Raw genomic sequence first — 18,331 nt, forward strand, 5'->3', positions numbered from 1 at the left:
GCAATGGTAAACCACTCCTGCATTTTACCAAGACAACCACATGGATTGACAAAATGGAATGATTGTCAATGTAGTGCCGGATGATGGGCCCCTCAGGTCTGATGGTACTCAACATGCTACTGAGGAAGAGCTGAAAATCTTCCGATGGTGTTTATGAAGCACCGATGGTGTTTATGAAGTACTGATGGTGTTTATGAAGTGGATAGACTAAAGCCTTTTGAACGTCTAGCAGCTGATGTTGCCATGTGGGAAAAGAAAATCTGAAGCTACAAAGACAGAATTACAATGGGAACGTGGAACGTAAGAAGCATGAATATGGGAAAGCTCGACACAGTGAAAGATGAAATGAATCAACATCTTAGAAGATTGACATCTTAGGCATTAGTGAATTAAAATGGACTGGAATGGGACACTTTCAGTCAGAAAATCATGCTGTTTACTACTCAGGATACGAAAACCAGAGAAGGAACGATGTTGCTTTCATAGTAGAAAGGATATATCAGTGACAGTACTTGGATACAATGCGGTCAGTGACCGACTAATATCAATTAGATTTTGTGGACAACCCTTTAACATGATAGTTCTTCATGTCTAGGCCCCAACAACTGATGCAGAAGAAGAGGAAGTTGATGAGTTTTATTCTCAAGTCCAGTCTGAAATTGACAGAACATGCAAGCAAGATGTGATGCTGGTGGTTGGAGACTGGAATGCCAAAGTTGGGAAAGGGAAGGAGGAAAACACAGTCGGCCTATATGGCCTAGGAAACAGAAATGAAGCATGAGCACAACTTATTAGTTTCTGCCAAGCCAATGATCTCTTCATTACTAACACATTCTTCAAACAACCAAAGCAGCACCTATACACATGGACATCACCAGATGGAGTAAACAGAAATCAAACTGATTATATTATTGGTGCAAGGAGGTGGAAGAACTCAGTTATAACAGCAAAGACATGGCCAGGGGCCGATTGTGGAACAGATCACGAACTGCTCATGTGCAGATTCCAAGTCAAGCTAAAACGGAAAAACAAAGCTATCCAGCTCCCACGATATGATCTTGAGAATGTACCCACCATTTTCAAGGAGACTGTCAGGAACCACTTTGAAGTTCTGAACCTCATTGATAGGGAACCAGAGGAACTGTGGAATGAAATCAAGAAGTCGTTAAGGATGACAACAGTGGCCAACAGATTGGAAGACATCAGTCTACATACCCATACCAAAGAAAGGAGACAACAGTTTGCGCAAACCATCGCACAATATCCTTAATTTCACATGCTAGCAAAATAATGCTCAGGATCATCCAACGTAGATTAGAGCCCTACGTGGAAAGGGAAATGCCAGATGTTCAAGCTGGTTTCAGAAAAGGCTGAGGAACAAGCAACATCATTGTTGATGCATGCTGAATCATTGGCCAGGTTGGTCTCTGGGTCATCTTGGGGAGACCATGTGACTCCTTTACTGATGGATCTACACTGGCTGCCAATATGTTTCTGGACAAAATACAAAGTGCTAGTTATAGGTTATATACAGTTATATACAGTTATATACAGACGGAACATGTTGAAATAGACTGGTTCCAGATTGGAAAAGGAGTAAGACAAGGCTGTATACTTTCTCCTTCTTTATTCAATTTATATGATGAACATATAATGAGAGAAGCTGGATTGGAAGAAGATGAGTGTGGTTTTAAAGCCCTAAATGGCTTAGGCCCTGGGTATCTAGGTGAGTGTCTTCTTCACTACAAGCCGCACTGCCCATTGAGGTCATCTGAGGAAGTCCGTCGCTAGTTACCACCAACTCGTTTGGTAGCTACACAGAGACGTGCTTTCTCGGTCTCTACCCCGAGATTGTGGAATGCGCTCCCTGCTGAGATACGATCCTCGATCTCTGCAATTTTCAAAAAACACCTTAAAACCTATCTTTTTGCCCAAGCCTTCTCAGCTTCCTAAAAAAATTTGGGGTTTTAATCTCTGGTTTATTTTTAATTTTTTAAAAAGTTTTTTGTATATGTTTTTAACTGGTTTTATGTTATTGTTAACCGCCCAGAGATGAAAGTTTGGGGCGGTGTACAAATTTGATAATATAAAATAAATAAATAAAAATAAAGCCAAAGAATACCAGAAAGAAGTCAATCTGTGCTTATTGACTACAGAAAAGCCTTCGATTGTGTTGAACATGTCAAGTTGTGGAATATTCTTAGGAGAATGGGCATCCGATAACACCTCATTGTTCTCATGAGAAACCTATACACAGGACAGGAAGCCACAGTCCAGACGGAACATGTTGAAATAGACTGGTTCCAGATCGGAAAAGGAGTAAGACAAGGCTGTATACTTTCTCCTTCTTTATTCAATTTATATGATGAACATATAATGAGAGAAGCTGGATTGGAAGAAGATGAGTGTGGTTTTAAAGTTGGAGGAAGAAACATCAATAACCTGCACTACGCTGATGACACCACTCTGATAGCTGAGAAAGCGGATGATCTGCAAGCTCTAGTAATGAAAGTCAAGGAGCACAGTGAAAAAATGGGACTACGACTAAATGTAATGAAGACTAAACTAATGGCAATGGGTACAGCAACCAGCCTCAGAATTGACAATGTAGACACTGAAGTGGTGGATAGCTTCTGCCTTTTAGGATCAACTGTCAACAGTAAAGGATCCAGCAGTCAGGAAATACACCGCAGACTAGCACTTGGTAGGGTAGCAATGAAGGCCTTGGAAAGGATATTTAGATGCTATGACGTGTCTACGCCTACAAAGATTAGAATTGTTCGGACAGTGGTTTTTGCCATGACACTCTATGGATGCGAAAGCTGGACTTTGAAGAAGCAAGATATAAAAAGCATTGACGCTTTTGAACTTTGGTGCTGGAGAAGACTTTTGAGGATACCATGGACAGCCAAGAAAACAAACAAATGGATCATCAAACAAATCAATCGAGAATTTTCACTTGAGGCACAAATGACCAGGCTCAAACTATCATACTTCGGAAACATTATGCAAAGATCCAGCTCCCTTGAGAAGCCCATAATGCTGGGGAAAGTTGAAGGAAAGAGAAGAAGAGGACAACCATTAGCAAGGTGGATGGACTCGATTACGACAGCAATGAATGTACCACTGAGAGATCTTAAAGGCCAAGGTGAAGACAGATCATCCTGGAGAGAATCTATCTATGCAGTCACTAAGAGTTGACACCGACTTGATGGCACTTAATCAATCACTCAATCAGTCATAGCATGAATCCATTCAGAGGCTTTGAGCTCTTTCATTGGGAAAAGGCTGATATCCAACTTGCATATTCATCAGAAACAGGGCTGCAGGTGACTTTTGTTTCTGCTTCCCTGATTCTTATATAATATTGAAGATCTGCAGTTCTTATCACAGAGATCTGTGAGCTTTGTGTAGTAGTTCTGATGGTCAATCAGCAAATCCCTCTTCATGTGTATTAGAAGAAAAGCAAAGTAAGTCACCATTGCTCATGCCTTAGCGATCCCTTCAGTTTGTGAAGCACAAAGTTCCAAGATAATGTTGTGCAAAAACTGCAGTTTGAGCACTGGTTTGGTGCTGAGGGGAGTGGGGAGCAAGAGCTTTAAGAAAGGAGAGAGCAGGTCCTTAGCTGCTCTCCGCTGCCCCATGTAGCTTCATACTCAGGTGGCACTCATCCAAAGTGTCCCCATGTGGCACCAGCATGCGCAGGGCATCCACTTATGTTTGGGTATCATTTGCTTGGTCAGCAACACCATGCTGATGTGTCTAAAGTTGCCAAGTGGTCCACACTGTGCGGGTTGTCCTGACTTTCAGTGGGGAAATGTTCATCCCGTTCGGGACGCATTTTTCCCCACTTTTTCTCCCCTTAATTTAAAAAACCACAAAACTTTTAGAGCTGCTGCTGAGCAGTGGCAGAGCAGGACAGCAGCAAGAGCTCTTCCACCTCCCAAGCAATGGGAAACAAATAGCTGCTCTCTGGGGCAGGGCAGGGTCCAGGGCTGGCTGGGGCGGGCAGAGTGCTGCTGCTAAAAAGGCTCTGCTCCCTCCTGTCTCCTGTCCTGGAGAACACTTACTGCTGCGGCCACCAGTCACTGACTCCAGCAGCGGGGAGGAAGGAGGGAGGGTGGGGGAAGGACTCCCTTCCTTAGCCTTGCCTTCCTCCAAATGAGGCTGATGGGCTGATTTCAGGCTTCTGCATACGTGCCCCAGCCAGCCCTGGTCCCTGCCCTGCCCAAGAGAGCAGCCATTCAAAGCTTTTTTCCCTTAAATACAAGTTAGGTGGCCTTAGGTGGCCATGCCTCCAGCCCCCCCGGCCTCCCCAGAATTTCTGTCCCAATTTCTGCCAACGCAGTGTTGGCAACCCTACTGACAACACAAATGGTGGCTATGCTGGCGCCGTGTGGGTGTACTTGGGACCCTGTGGCACCGAACCAGTTTGGACCTGAACCAGTGCTCCAACCACGGTTTGTGCACACCCTTACTCCAAGATACATAGTACTGTATTGTTACTAACATGAAATAAAATTAAATAAAATTACCCGGTTTTGGCATGCTTACAGAATGCATGACCCAGGGCAGGGGCATGCAGACAGAGGGGCCAAACTATGGGTATAAGCACCGTTTCAGAATAGGTCCGACTGAATTTTATGAGATCACGTATATGGGCTATGAATGCCTGGATTTGATGTTACTTAAGTAGCATTATGTACAAAGAGGTTTCCTTTTCTTTTGATCAACTTTCTATCAAGCGAATGTAACACACATGTAATTGTTGTTGCAAATTAGGGGTGTGCATGAAAAATGGTAGTTCTTTGCATGTTCAAATTGCGGGTAGTTCAAACCGTGGTTTGAGGACTGTTTGGGAGTGGGGACCAGGAGCTTGAAGAAAGAGGAGAGCGCCGCACCATGCACCAAGCAGCACCATGTACGTCCCAAGTACCCCTGCACGGTGCCAGTACTCACATGGTGTTGGTACATTTGTGTGGTCACCAATACCATGCTGACCACACAAATGGTGCCAGATGGGCACCGCACATTGATCCCACTCATAACCCACAATAACTGACATGGCATGCGGTGACAGAGGTCCTTACCTGCTCTCCTCTTTCTTAAAGCTCCTGATCCCCGCTCCCAAACAGTGCTTGAACTGCAGTTTGTGTACACCCCTATTGCAAGTAGAATTTTTTTTCTTGCTATATAAAAAACCTTTAAAAAAAAAAAAAAGAGCAGCTGGGCTTAAGCTGCCGCACATTTGAAAAGGGACAAAATCTAGCTCTTGCTTCAGACACTGGAATTGCGGGGAGGTGTCAGGACCTCAGTTGTGTCCCCAAGTGCCTCTCTTTACTTTCTTTACTACTACACGGCTGTTGTTTTAGAGAGGATTTATTAATGTATATTTGATGTTTGAGATCAACCAATCAGAAGTGCTGCGAAAAACTATTATTTGTCCAACATCACTCACATATATAATAATAGTATACCTTACACATTACAAAGAAAGGGACAAGGAAATGACAGAAGGGACCACTTCAACCCCTGCTAAACTAGCAAAGAGGCACCTTTTAACATGGTGATTCTCTTTATTTAGCAGGGGGAGAATAACTGGTCTTATCCACCCCCAGCACTGTACCTCCAGTGACTGTTGCTGATGTGTGTCTTATGTTTCTTTTTAGATTGTGAGCCCTTTGGGGACAGGGATCCATCTTATTTATTTATTATTTCTCTCTGTAAACCGCCCTGAGCCATTTTTGGGAGGGCGATATAGAAATCAAATAAATAATAATAATTTCAGACAACACAGAGCCAGGATTAAACCTTGGCTTCATGTGGTTTTGCTGAGCCTTGGAAATGCGGAGCCTTGGCTCCTCCCTCTCCTTTGAGTACAAGAATTGTAGGAATTCTACTTCTGATTCCAGTTGAAAACAAGCCAGGATAACTAGTTATGTCCAAACAGAGTGTTCCTGACTTATTCTAGCCAGAATTCCAACATAAATCAGGATCTAAACCTGAGATTCAACCTCAATTTTATTTTGGATTTTAGAATCCTTTTGCACATGCAAAGGTAAAAGGGGTGTGTGTGCTCCTGAGATATGGGGACGCTCTTTGTTACATGTTAACCAGCCCAGTAAATGGTGCACAAAAGAACTCAAAATAAAAATCTTAATATACAAATCTTAAATCATGAAGTATCTCATTTGATCAAACTTGCATAATAAATTATAACATTGGATGTCTTTATGTTGAGCCACAGTATTAGAACATTGTAGACACACTACTATATTGAGGGATTGTAAAGAATTTTTGGATTAATGCCACTGAAGAAGACTGAGAAACTGCCGAAACGCGTCTGGCATATTGTGAAGAACTATTAGACATCTTTCTGGAACTATTCATATCAATTCTTAAGCATGGACACTTAAGAAATATCCATGGAGTTTCATTAAGGACATTATACTGACCTTTTTTCAAACAGACTTTAAACCTTAGAAGAAATATTCATTTGGAGTGGACTTCTTATTCTTATTCTTGTTATTGTTATTGGTTTTTATTATTATTATTATTATTATTATTATACCTATTTTATACACTACTAATGAAAGGAGATTAGTTTAATGTATGATCATTCACAACGATTTTAGTAGTATCAATTTTTGTGTGTTATGAGAGGGATCAATGCATAGGAATCAATGAAGGGTTATAATTTATTATGCAAGTTTGATTAAATGAAATACTTCATGATTTAAGATTTGTATATTAAGGTTTTTATTTGGGTTTATTTTGTGCACCATTTATTGTTTTCTTTAACCCTAAAATGGTTTTAATCAACCAGCCCAGTAAGACATAATAATAAACTTGCAGAGACAGAAAAACTTAATATAAATTTAATATTGCAGTATTTTATCATAGACTGAAATAATGTCCTAATACCGGAAATACTTTTTAATGCGGAAGGCTCTGAGCTTTGAGAGGCACTTCCATATGTGGCACTGGGGAAAGTATGTAAATGAAGCAACCACATGAGTGGGGCCAATTGTGTGGATTTTCCCGAGTCAATCATTCTCCTCTATCCTTACTGGTTAAAGTATGATCAACTGGAAAAGGCACACGCAATTGGTCTCACTTATGAGTGCTTCCTACACACACACACACACACACACACACACATACACACACACACCACAGATTGCACTATGGGAAAGCAGCTCCCACAGCATAGTGGGTGCAGTGAAGTGGGGGTCTCAGTCTCCTGAAGTTTGCATTTGAATGCTGGCTTCTTCTAGCAAGATCACTGGGTTTATTTCAGCCTATGACATTTTCTATTTCCATTCTTTTGATAACTACTTATCAACCTTTTGCTTCTGTCTTGGTTGGTTGGGAGACATAAGTGGTTGGCCCTGTAATGAGCTGTAAAAGCACCAAGCTCTATCATTTTTGTTCGCTTTGAAGCTGACAAAGCCTCTGAAATCATCACTCCACACTCGGAGCTTTTAATAAACTCTAATTCCCATTTCCTCTTCCTAGCACACTGGTTCCTTTGTTAGAAATGTAACTGGACATTTCCAAGATTGCAGAACTTCCTGGCTTTCTGTGTGTGTCACCCTTGTTTTAGTGCCCAGGACAGACAAGAATTGAAGTCTTGTTAGGATGGAGCCATCAGGCATGCTTAAAGGAATGGGATGAATTACAGGCTGCTGTTAAACAAGGTGATCCAAGTTAAAAACATATTGATAATGCCTGCTAATTTGGCTTATTTGTCAATCAGTTGCTTCAAAATGACATTTGAAGGCCTATTCTCTGTTGTGCTGGATTCAAAGATCTCTGAATCTGGAGTTTGGAATGTAGTGAATGCTGCTTAGTTTTCATGACAGATGCCATTAATTATGGGTTGCCTCCGGACAAAAGAATTGCAAGTGCTTTTGTAATTTGTTCATTGGTTAGAAATGGACAGAATTTGAGGGCAGCACTGCTGTTACAATTCCTCTGGGAGACATTGCTGTTACTATTGTGTTTTATGCAGCAAATGCATTTTGTGGAAGTAAAATATGCATATACATCCTTATACACTCATGTACACATGTCTGGAAAACTGGGCCAATTTGGTCTTTTCAAATGCATGTACATTGTTGTTTAAATAGTGAGAGAGAGAAAGGGTGAGGGAGAAATTCTGTGTGGAAATGCAATGAATTCTGTTTTAGCTTTGTTGATTTTGAGGTGGAACATCCAAGAAGAAATGGCAGGAAAAGGCGATATGAGAAAGAGAGCACAGAAAGATAAACCTGAAATCATTAGTGCAGTGATAATTCAGATCAAAGGAAGCTATGCAATCACATAGAGAAAGAATATACACAGAAGATGTCTTAATGAAAGACTCTTGAAGGGATACCAGTAGAAAATGGAAAACAAGCCTTTAGGGAATCCTGAACTCACACACACACACACACACACACACACACACACACACACACACAGAACGATCAGACAGATTAAAAACCACCAAGGACTAAACTACACATGATCCATGATTGGATGTCTAAACAACCTTTTAAAAATAATTAAAAGCAGTTGTGGGTCATTGGGAATTGGCTTGTGGCAGCAGCACTGGGCACAGAGGGATGGTTGAACTCTCCCGATGTATTTTCCCAATCAAGATGTGCCTCCTGAAGATGCTAATAGCCTTGCTGGGGGCGGGGGAGAAGACCAGCACAAACAGGTGGCCTCCCTTCCCCCAAGCTGGGCTTGTAGAAGTTTCAGAGAGTGATTTTGATTGTGGAAACGGCATGAGGGGGAAGGGCTAAACCTTCTCTCCCAGTGCTGCTGCCTGGGCTAACTCGGCTTAGAATTCCATCTTTTGCTGCTCTTGAGCTTTGAAAAGAGGATGTTGAGAGAGCTGATCACAGACCTCCTGCATCATCATGCGTATGTAAAGTTTGGCCCCCAAAAGGATTAAAGTAAAGTAAAGTTGTGCCGTTGAGTCGGTGTCAGCTCCTGGTGACCACAGAGCCATGTGGTTTTCTTTGGTAGAATACAGGAATAGTTGTAGAAAAACCAAGACCAGGCAAGAATTTCAGAAGAAAAGAGTATGCAATGGCATTGTAGGCAAAGGAGAAATCAAAAAATGTAAGGCAAAAGAAAATATCTTGACCTTTAATGACCAAAATATCATTTGACATTTCTGTGAATGAGGGTTTAGTTCGGTAGTATGAATGGAAACCAGATGGCAGGGATTCAGTAGGGAAAAAGAAATCAAGACTGCAGGAACAGACTATAATGCACTTATTACATTTTAGTTATAACAATTTAGAAGGAAAGGGTAACAGAGAAATAGCATGGATAAAGAGAGGTTTTTGAGAAGAGGAAAAGCTATAGCCTTCTTGAAAAGGTACTTATCATGATTATCATGGTGGGGAGCGTGGGAAAATGACAGAGAGCCAGAGTTGTTGGGCAACAGGAGTAACAGAGTCAGCTGGGGAAAGCCAAGGCTCAGTAAGAGCCAACGTGTGGAGATGTTCCAACAAAAAGAATTGCAGACAATTGCAAATTTGTTAAACACTGAGCAGTAATTAAGAAGGCCACAGAAAAAGAGAAGAAATAGGAAATTGGTCAATCATAAAGAAAGCAAACCATGGCTGCTAAGAAAAACACAGTGGGAGGAGAGAAAAGCAAGGCAGTAAAGGTAAGTCAGGTAGACAGAGCAAAACAAATACAGTACAGAGAGGAAAACAAATTAAGCAAGTTCAGTGAATGAGCTAGGACCAGTTCAGATACTACATTTGCAGTGTAGGAGCTGCTTTCATATGATCTGGTCCTGTACAGCTCTAGTAATGTATGGATGGACTCGATTACAACAACAATGAATACACCACTGAGAGACATTAAAGGGCAAGTTAAAGACAGATCATCCTGGAGAGAATCTATCTATATGGTCACTAAGAGTCGACACCAACTTGATGGCACTTAATCAGTCAATCATTCAATGTGTGGAACAAGTACTGTAGGGGACAGGTGGGATGGTGAAGCTATTTGCCATGTCACTGTTGCTTCAGAGGGGCTGGCAGTGCTGATGTGGAAGGTAACTAACTGCAACCTATCCACAGACATAGTTTTTACATTGGAGCAATATGGGACAGAACAGAAAAGAGTTTAAAAGAGTTTCAGAGAGTTCTGCAGTGCCTCTTGGTTTTTGATTGGCATTTTAGAAGTGTATTGAGCCTTTTGATCAGCTGTGGTGGCGCAGCGGGGAAGCAGAGGCTGTTAGTTCGAATCCCTGCTAGTGTGCTTCCCAGACTGTGCCTAGTAAATATATATTTGTAGTCGCCTATATCAGGCAGCAGCAATATAGGAAGGTGCTGGAGGTGGTGGAGTGACAACGGCAAAGGCATCATCTCGTACTGTGCGGGAGGAAGGCAATGGTAAACCACTCCTGTATTCTACCAAGAAAACCACATGGCTCTGTGGTCGCCAGGAGCTGATGCCAACTTGATGGCACAATCTTTCCTTTTTCCTTAATTGAACATTTTGGCTCCTCCCAGTCCTCCAGTGTCTACCCAAAAAGGGGTATTTCACTTTGGAAATGCCCCTTTATGTATGTGCGCTTCCACTGAACTGTTGTTTAATAGAGGTGGTATCTAGTGATTTCTGAAGATGATGGAGCTGCAATTTTTTTAAAATCCATTCCCTATAATAGGACATATAGCACTAATAAAAGAAAATGTGTATTTAAACATATGCATAGAACCATGGTTGCCTGACTGAGAAATCTGCGTATTTTCTGCGCACTTGTAGGCAGAGAGAATGACTTTCAAGCAAAGGGAAGCTCCAGCATCTCTTATTTGGAAACTAAGCTTTACTCTTAGTAAAGCCCCATAGGGCTTTACGTTTTTGAATCCACTGGTTTTTTTAGACTGCACATACATACGCATTGACAAAAGTCAAAGTAACAGTGCATCAAAGTTTTTAAAATGTCAAGGCCATTCAACCTTTCAGAAATTAAGCCATTCACTCACCTAAAATGGCAAGGACTTGATTTTAACTACATGGACAAAGCTACAGGTTTAATTTGAGTCAGTATCAACCAGAGCTTAGTATGAGAACTTATATGCGGTGCTATTGCTTAATCCTGGAAATGTGAAATAACCTCTGAACATGTGCAGAATATCTCATTGCTGAATAATCACAACCAACCTCTATATTTCAGTGTCTTTCCAGAATTTGGGGGTAGGGGTAGGATCTCAGTCAGACTGACATCCAGATAGATAGGCATAAGATCCCATACTTTTTTCATTTTAGAAATTCACAGTATGTACCTCGAATGTACCCAACAGGACCCACAAGAAATGCAAACCAAACTGCAGATCCATGCCTTCTTCTCTCTGCTGAAAAGCCACAGCTAGATTAGTTGTCTTTAGTCCCCGATATCAGATTCAGTCTTGTACCATTTTTCCTATTTATTTATTTTCCTATTTATTTATTTTCCTATTTATTTAATCCGGCAAGAGGCAACACTGCCCACTCATAAAACAGTGAAACTGTGCAAACTGATATTCTTCCTCCCCAAGACATCCATTTAAACAACAAAGATTAATGGCATGAGCTGTAGAAGCAACTCCCACTCAGGAAATGATCTCACTATTATTAATCCAGATGAGAGTGGGGGGCCAGTTGCTCTGGCATTGAACCAGGCAGGAAGGCAGAATCCAACAACTCAACCAGGCTTGTCACAGTATGCAGTTCAAACTCCAGCAAAAGGAGGGGAGACTCAGCCAAGTAACAACCTAGGCTGTCTCCTCTGTTGTATTACAATAGGTCCTTCCCATACAGTTGACTCCAGTTACCAGATGATAGTCAGTGTTCTCTCTAACAGGGATTCCCAGATATTGTTGACTACTACTCCCATAATCCCCAGCCAAAGGCCACTGTAGCTGGGGTTGTTGGGAGCTGTAGTCAACAACATCTAGCAATCCCTGTTAGAGGGAACAGTGGTGATTGATTGATGGATTAAGTGCCGTCAAGTTGGTGTTGACTCTTAGCAACCACATAGATAGATTCTCTCCAGGATGATCTGTCTTCAACTTGGCCTTTAAGATGTTCGAAGTATGATAGTTTCAGTTTGAGTCTGGTCATTTGTGTCTTGAGTGAAAATTCTGGATTTGTTCTATGATCCATTTGTTTGTTTTTCTGGCTGTCCATGGTATCCTCAAAAATCTTCTCTAGCACCAAAGTTCAAAAGCGTCAATACCTTTTCTATCTTGCTTCTTCAAAGTCCAGCTTTCACATCCATAGAGTGTCATGGGAAAAACCATTGTCCGAACTATTCTAATCTTTGTAGATATAGTCACATCACAGCATCTAAGTATCCTTTCCAAGGCCTTCATTGCAACCCTACCAAGTGCTCGTCTGCGGCATATTTCGACTGCTGGATCCTGGTCGATCCTAAAAGGCAGAAGCTACCCACCACTTCAATGTGGGTCTTCCCCCCACCCAGCCCCAAGAGCCAGCTACTTTGTTTGCCTTTACAAAAGAATCTGGAGAAAAGCTAGCAGCCAACTGGTAAATCGTCAGGATTCTAGCTGCAAACACTAGCTAGGAGAATCTTCTCTAGGTACATTCTAAAGGGAAATGGAACAGTCTGAGTCTTGCTCAGCAGGCTCCCCTCCCACCACCCCGCTACTTGGCGGCCAGTTGGAAACAGAACCAGTTCCCCACCATTGCTCCTGCCTCCTAGGGGGCCTCCAAATGTTCGGGGGAGGCTTGCTAGAGCCCCACTGCTGTGCCGCCACTGCCCCACCGTGCTGATATTTCCCATCTTCACCACTGGGAGCGTGGGGGGTGAGCCGAGCCGAGCCGAGCAGGCCGCCCCCTTGGTGGTGGCGGTGGCATGCGGGCTTGCGCACAGACTTCTCCAGACTCCCTGGCCAGCTTGTGGGCTTGCAGTTTGAGTATGGAGAGCGTTGCATGCCGTGACGTCACAGCATGTGACACTCTCCATACTCTAACTGCGCTGGCGCACCGGCCGGAGAGAAACCCACATGCCAGCCAAGGAGTGGGGAGAAGGCCGTGTGCAAGCCCATGCGCTGCCGCCGTCGTGGCGGGTGGCCTGCTCCGCTCAGTTTACCCACCACCCACCAGCACTGAAGATGGGAAATATCTGTGCAGCGGGGCTGCAGCAGCACAGCGGTGGGGCTCTGGCGCGGCCCCCAGATTGTTTGGAGGCCCCCAGGAGGCAGGAAGCCATGGACCTTGCCCTCAAGCTCTGTGGCTAAGTACACCTGTTCCCAACCAGGGGTCCCCCGGATGTTGCTGAACTACAACTCCCAGCACCCCCAGCTACAATTTATTGTGCCTGGGGATGATGGGTGTTAGTGATGTGCCTGAAGCGGGCTTCAAGCACATTTTGGGAGCGGCACAGGGGAGCTTGAAGGAAGAGGAGAGCAGGGCTCCCGCAGCTCCCACTGTGGCAGCTCTCAGTCCAAGTACACCAGCAAGCAGATGCCACGTTATCTCATTTCCAATGGTCTGATTTCCTCACAACCATTCCTGTGAGGCAGGTTAGCCTGAGAGAGAGAGAAGTTTTCCAAAGCCTTATGCTGGAGCTGGAATTGGAACCTTGGGGTTCTCAAGGACAGATGTGAAAATAGGAGCATACATTAAGGGAAGGATATACGCTGCCAGGAAATCAGCCAAGAAATGACAGGAGAATGAATAAGAAGAGCAGTGTCTACTTTTAATTTTTTTCAGCAGCGACTCTCTACCCAGCTTGGGTTTTTCAGTTCCTCTGAATGGGTTGATAAAACTGACTAACATCACAGGCATGTACAATACCACACAGACAATATCATGAAAATAGCTTGTTTCCCTACATTTCCAATTAAAGAAGGTTTGGAAATATTTTTTCTCTCCAAGTAAAAATGTTGAAGCTGACTTTTACTGGAAAATTACTGAACAGCACTCAAATCAGTAACTTGACACACACCTTTCCTACTGCCGTGGCTGGGTTTGCTCATCCATCTTCTCTTTTAAAAGTAAAGCATTGTTCCTGTGCAGGGAGCCTACAGAAAATGTGCTATTCCTGTGGGTCAGCCTCTCAGCTGTGGTCATTCTCTTCCAAACACATTTTATGGTTATTAAAAATGTATGAAGTGCTGAGGCCTACATTTCCTTTTTTACACCTAAAAGATTTGCTTCCCCAACGTACTAAAAAATTTAACACACATTACTGGCAGGGTATGTTGAGACGAGACCTGGTTTCATGGCAAAGATCACTTAGGGGGCTTCTATTCGTTTGCTGCTAGCCCTTTCAGATATGTGTTGTGCATATATAAAGTACCAAAGTTACTGATTAGGATGCTTATATTATGTACGACTTTTCTCAAAGTAAGACAACCGTAATGCCTCGATTAGCTACAAGGAATGGGAAGTGGTTCACATTAGTGGATTGTTGGCTGAAAATATATGTTCCAACCTGATGTCCTTTGCTGAGAATAGAGAGAAACCCCGATACATTACTTGTATTTTACTAATCTCTCATCTTGACCACACTGCCCTCTTCTTTGGTTACCCTTCTCCTCTATCATTTCTTTTCACTTAATTCAGCATGCCCCTACAGCTTCTTTTCTCCTTTTGCTGTCATCTGCATGGAAGTTTTCAAAATAGCCTTTTTTCTTCCAGATCTCCTGTTTTGCGTGCTCTAAGTCAGGAGTCGGTAACTTTGTTTCTCCAGTTGTTGAACTACAACTCCCCTCATCCCAAACACAATTTGTGGCTGGGGATGGTGGGAGTTCAACAACAGCTGGAGAGCCAAGGTTGCCTATCCCTGCTCTAAATCATAATGCTCAGATGGTATTTGGGGTAGATTGTACTCCATTCAAGAATGGGGGGAAAATCATACAACTCTCCCCACACACCGAGCTTTGTGTTCCAGATAAGGTTCAACTGAATGAGGTTAAGTGTCCTGTGGTGTTTCATTGTGAATCCTATGTCATATTTTAAAAATTGCAGTTCATAGTTTGATGGATATGGGGTATATGCTATCTCTGTTGCATTGCATAGGAAACTAAAAGTGCTATGCACTTACAGTATTAGGGCTAAAGATATCCCACAAAAAGTTGTGTTTGATTATTGTTTGTTCCTATAGATATTTAGATCAGAACCTCCATTGTTGAGAGAGTCGCATTGTCTTGAAAATATAGCCCTTTGTCTATTTTCTTTATGTTATTTCTGTGTATACAAAAATACTACCACAAATATTTGGGTAAGTAATATTACAAGATGTAGGGAACAACCCCCACCCTGAAGACCCCATTACCTGCTGGGGTCAGGGAAGAGCCCTGGAAGAAAAACCACACAGCAGATCAGGTAACACCAGGGGGGTGGTGTGGGAACCTAAGGGGGAAAAGAGCAACAGCTTTACAGTGATATAATAAAAGCACAGGGAGCAGGAAAGGGAGGAGCAAGGGCAGGAAGTGGTGTAGGATTGCCCTGAATAAATTGGGAAGGGGCGATTATGGGGCTGGCAAGTTGAAGAGAGCCTGGGACTTCTGTTGAGAGACTAGGAGATGTGAGCTGAGCAAGACCCCATGGGGTGAGGTAACCCCAAAGCAATCGGACACTTGTACGATTTTTTATGCATTTTTGAATTTTTGAATTTTTTCTCATAGGGTATAATGGGACTCGAACCAGCCCATTATTCCCTATTGTGGAGCACCCATGTGTGCCAACTAGGGATGTGCAAAAAATTTCGGGCACAGAATTATCTGTGCCCGAAACGAACAATTTCAGGTGATTCGGGGCCGAACCGAATCACCCCCGATGTCCCCCAATATTTTTCGGGCACAAGCCAAATCACCCGAATTTCGGACCTGAAAAATTCGGGTGATTCGGTTCATGGTTGATTTTTGGCGATTTTTTGAAGTTTTAGTGACTTTGGGGCAGTTCGGGGGCATAGCATGGGATCTGGGCAAAAGGAGTGGGGTGGGGTGGTAGTGCCTAATGGGTGCAGGCTACCACCCCAATTTCAGGGGGATTGGGCAAAGGGCTGATTTTTGGTAAATTTCTGAAATTTTCATGTCTTTGGGGCAGATTGGGGCAGAAAGTGGGGCCTGGGGCAGAATAGTGGGTTGGGTTGGTAGTGCCTAATGGGTGGAGGCTACCACCCCAATTTCAGGGGGTTTGGACAAAGGGGTGATTTTTTGAGAATTTTTGAAGTTTTAGTGACTTTGGGGCAGTTTGGGGGCAGAAAGTGGATCTGCCCCAAAAGAGTGGGGTGGGGTCGTAGTGCCTAATGGGTGGAGGCTACCACCCCAATTTCAGGGGGATTGGGCAGAGGGCTGATTTTTTGGGAATATTTGAAGTTTGGGTGTCTTTGGGGCAGATTGGGGGCAGAAAGTGGATCTGCCCCAAAGGAGTGGGGTGGGCTGGTAGATAGTGCCTAATGGGTGGAGGCTAACACCCATCCCCAATTTAAGAGTGATTGGGCAGAGGGGTGAATTTTGGTGAATTTATTTTTATGAGGTTTGTCTTCATAAGGTGAAGTGTGCTAAATTGATTACTTCCTCATATTATTCATAGTAATAGAGAGTGTGAAAAAGTGAAAGTGGGGTCATGAGAGTTGTCTAATTGAAAAAAAATCTCATTTGCTATGATACAATGAGAATTCACACCTCAGACCAAACCAGTTCAAATTTGAACCAGTTTGCACATCCCTATCCGCCATGCACTGAGCTGGCAAGGAGGTACACTGCTGACCATCAGGACCTTTTAAAGCACAGTGCCAGTAGGGGAAACATGCCAGGGGGGTGGGGTTAAGAGCACCCTCCCTGGTCCTTAAAGCTATCTCCCCCCACCTTCAAACTGGCAGTCACCAGTTCTGTGCACATCCCTACTTCTAGAGCAGCTTAGAGATGGAAGGAGTGTGCTTATTCTTGCCAAAACAAATTCTCCTTGGAAAGACTCATACAAAATGAATATCCATATGGCACTTATTATTATGAGAAATCCAGACCTATACAACATAAAGATAGATCCCTTAAAGATTCTTTAAAGCAAAGGCACAGAGGAGGGAAGCTTGATTAGCTTTTTGTTAAGTTTTTCAGGCTAGAAGATATATTTATTTTCAGCTAAAAGAAAAGGTTTTGCATATTATCCTTGAACTCACTGATCTACATTTGGTACTGGAAAATTCACAATATACCCTCTTTACTCATTTTCTGAGAAGGGGAGAGTTGTGTTAAAATTTAAAATCACAACAGAAATAAGAGAAGATAGTTTCTTGGAAGGCCAATCATAGTTAATTAGAGTCTGTTGCCTGTCAGTCCTTTAATGACTGATCAAGAACTAGACAGATATAAGACAATCAGATCTTTATATACCCAAATTCGATTCAGATCAGTTGCCAAAGACAATTTTGGCTTCAGAAAGATTTGTTTTCTCAGCTTAGAGGGAATGAAAGGAGAGTCTCAACCCCTATAACAAAGATGGTTGAGAGCTCCAATACTTCAGTTAGGATTCCAAAGTCATCTAGGCGAGAAGAAGGATATAAGTTTGGTTATGGCTAAAATGGTAACTTGGAATATACCTGGCAAAATCAATAAGATTCCAGATAGGAAATACATAGAATTCCATCTCATATTATACTGCTGTAGAAGACGTAGGGTTTAGAGTCAAATTTTATTCATGTTCAGGAGCACATACTTTTAAAAAACCCAACTTTTCTGTGTTGAATATCACATATATTGTTGCCAGCTCCAACAGTGGTGTCACAATAAGCGCACACAAATAAAACCCATAGCCCCATAGCCATGGAAAATGGAATCTATAAGGGTTGTCTTTTCTCAAGCATTCATCTACTAAAAGTCTCAATACTAAAACCTAGATGAGTGCGCCTGATGCTGTTGGGTCACCACTTGCCCCACAGGCATCCCCAAAGAGGGAAACTTTTAGAAAGGGAGATAAATAGCCAGATAATTTATTTATCAGAATATTATCAATTTATACTCAGGAAGATTGATAGCTATGGGTAAGTACATTTATTTGTTTATTCATTCATTCGATTTCTATACCACCCTTCCAAAAATGGTTCAGGGCAATTTACACAGAGCAATAACAAATAAATAAGATGGTTCCCTGTCCCCAAAGGGCTCACAATCTAAAAAGAAACATAAGATACAAACCAGCAACAGTCACTGCAGGGTACTGTGCTGGAGGTCGATAGGGCCAGTTACTCTCCCCCTGCTAAATAAAGAGAATCACCACGTTAAAAGGTGCCTCTTTGCCAAGTTAGCAAGATTTCAAAACTGCATAATAGAAAAATGCATACATATGGTGTTAGGCAGTATGCCCC

The 18,331-nt window shown here is 42.6% G+C and overlaps 1 protein-coding gene across 6 annotated transcripts in view; it reads left to right on the forward strand.

Annotated features, from left to right (window-relative positions):
• Positions 1-18,331, forward strand: part of SORCS2 (sortilin related VPS10 domain containing receptor 2) — a 248,591-nt gene that overhangs the window by 96,361 nt on the left and 133,899 nt on the right. The gene's annotated exons all lie outside the window — the stretch shown is intronic.

Source organism: Hemicordylus capensis, chromosome 4 (assembly GCF_027244095.1).
Source record: "Hemicordylus capensis ecotype Gifberg chromosome 4, rHemCap1.1.pri, whole genome shotgun sequence".
In the NCBI taxonomy this organism is placed as follows: Eukaryota; Metazoa; Chordata; class Lepidosauria; order Squamata; family Cordylidae; genus Hemicordylus; species Hemicordylus capensis.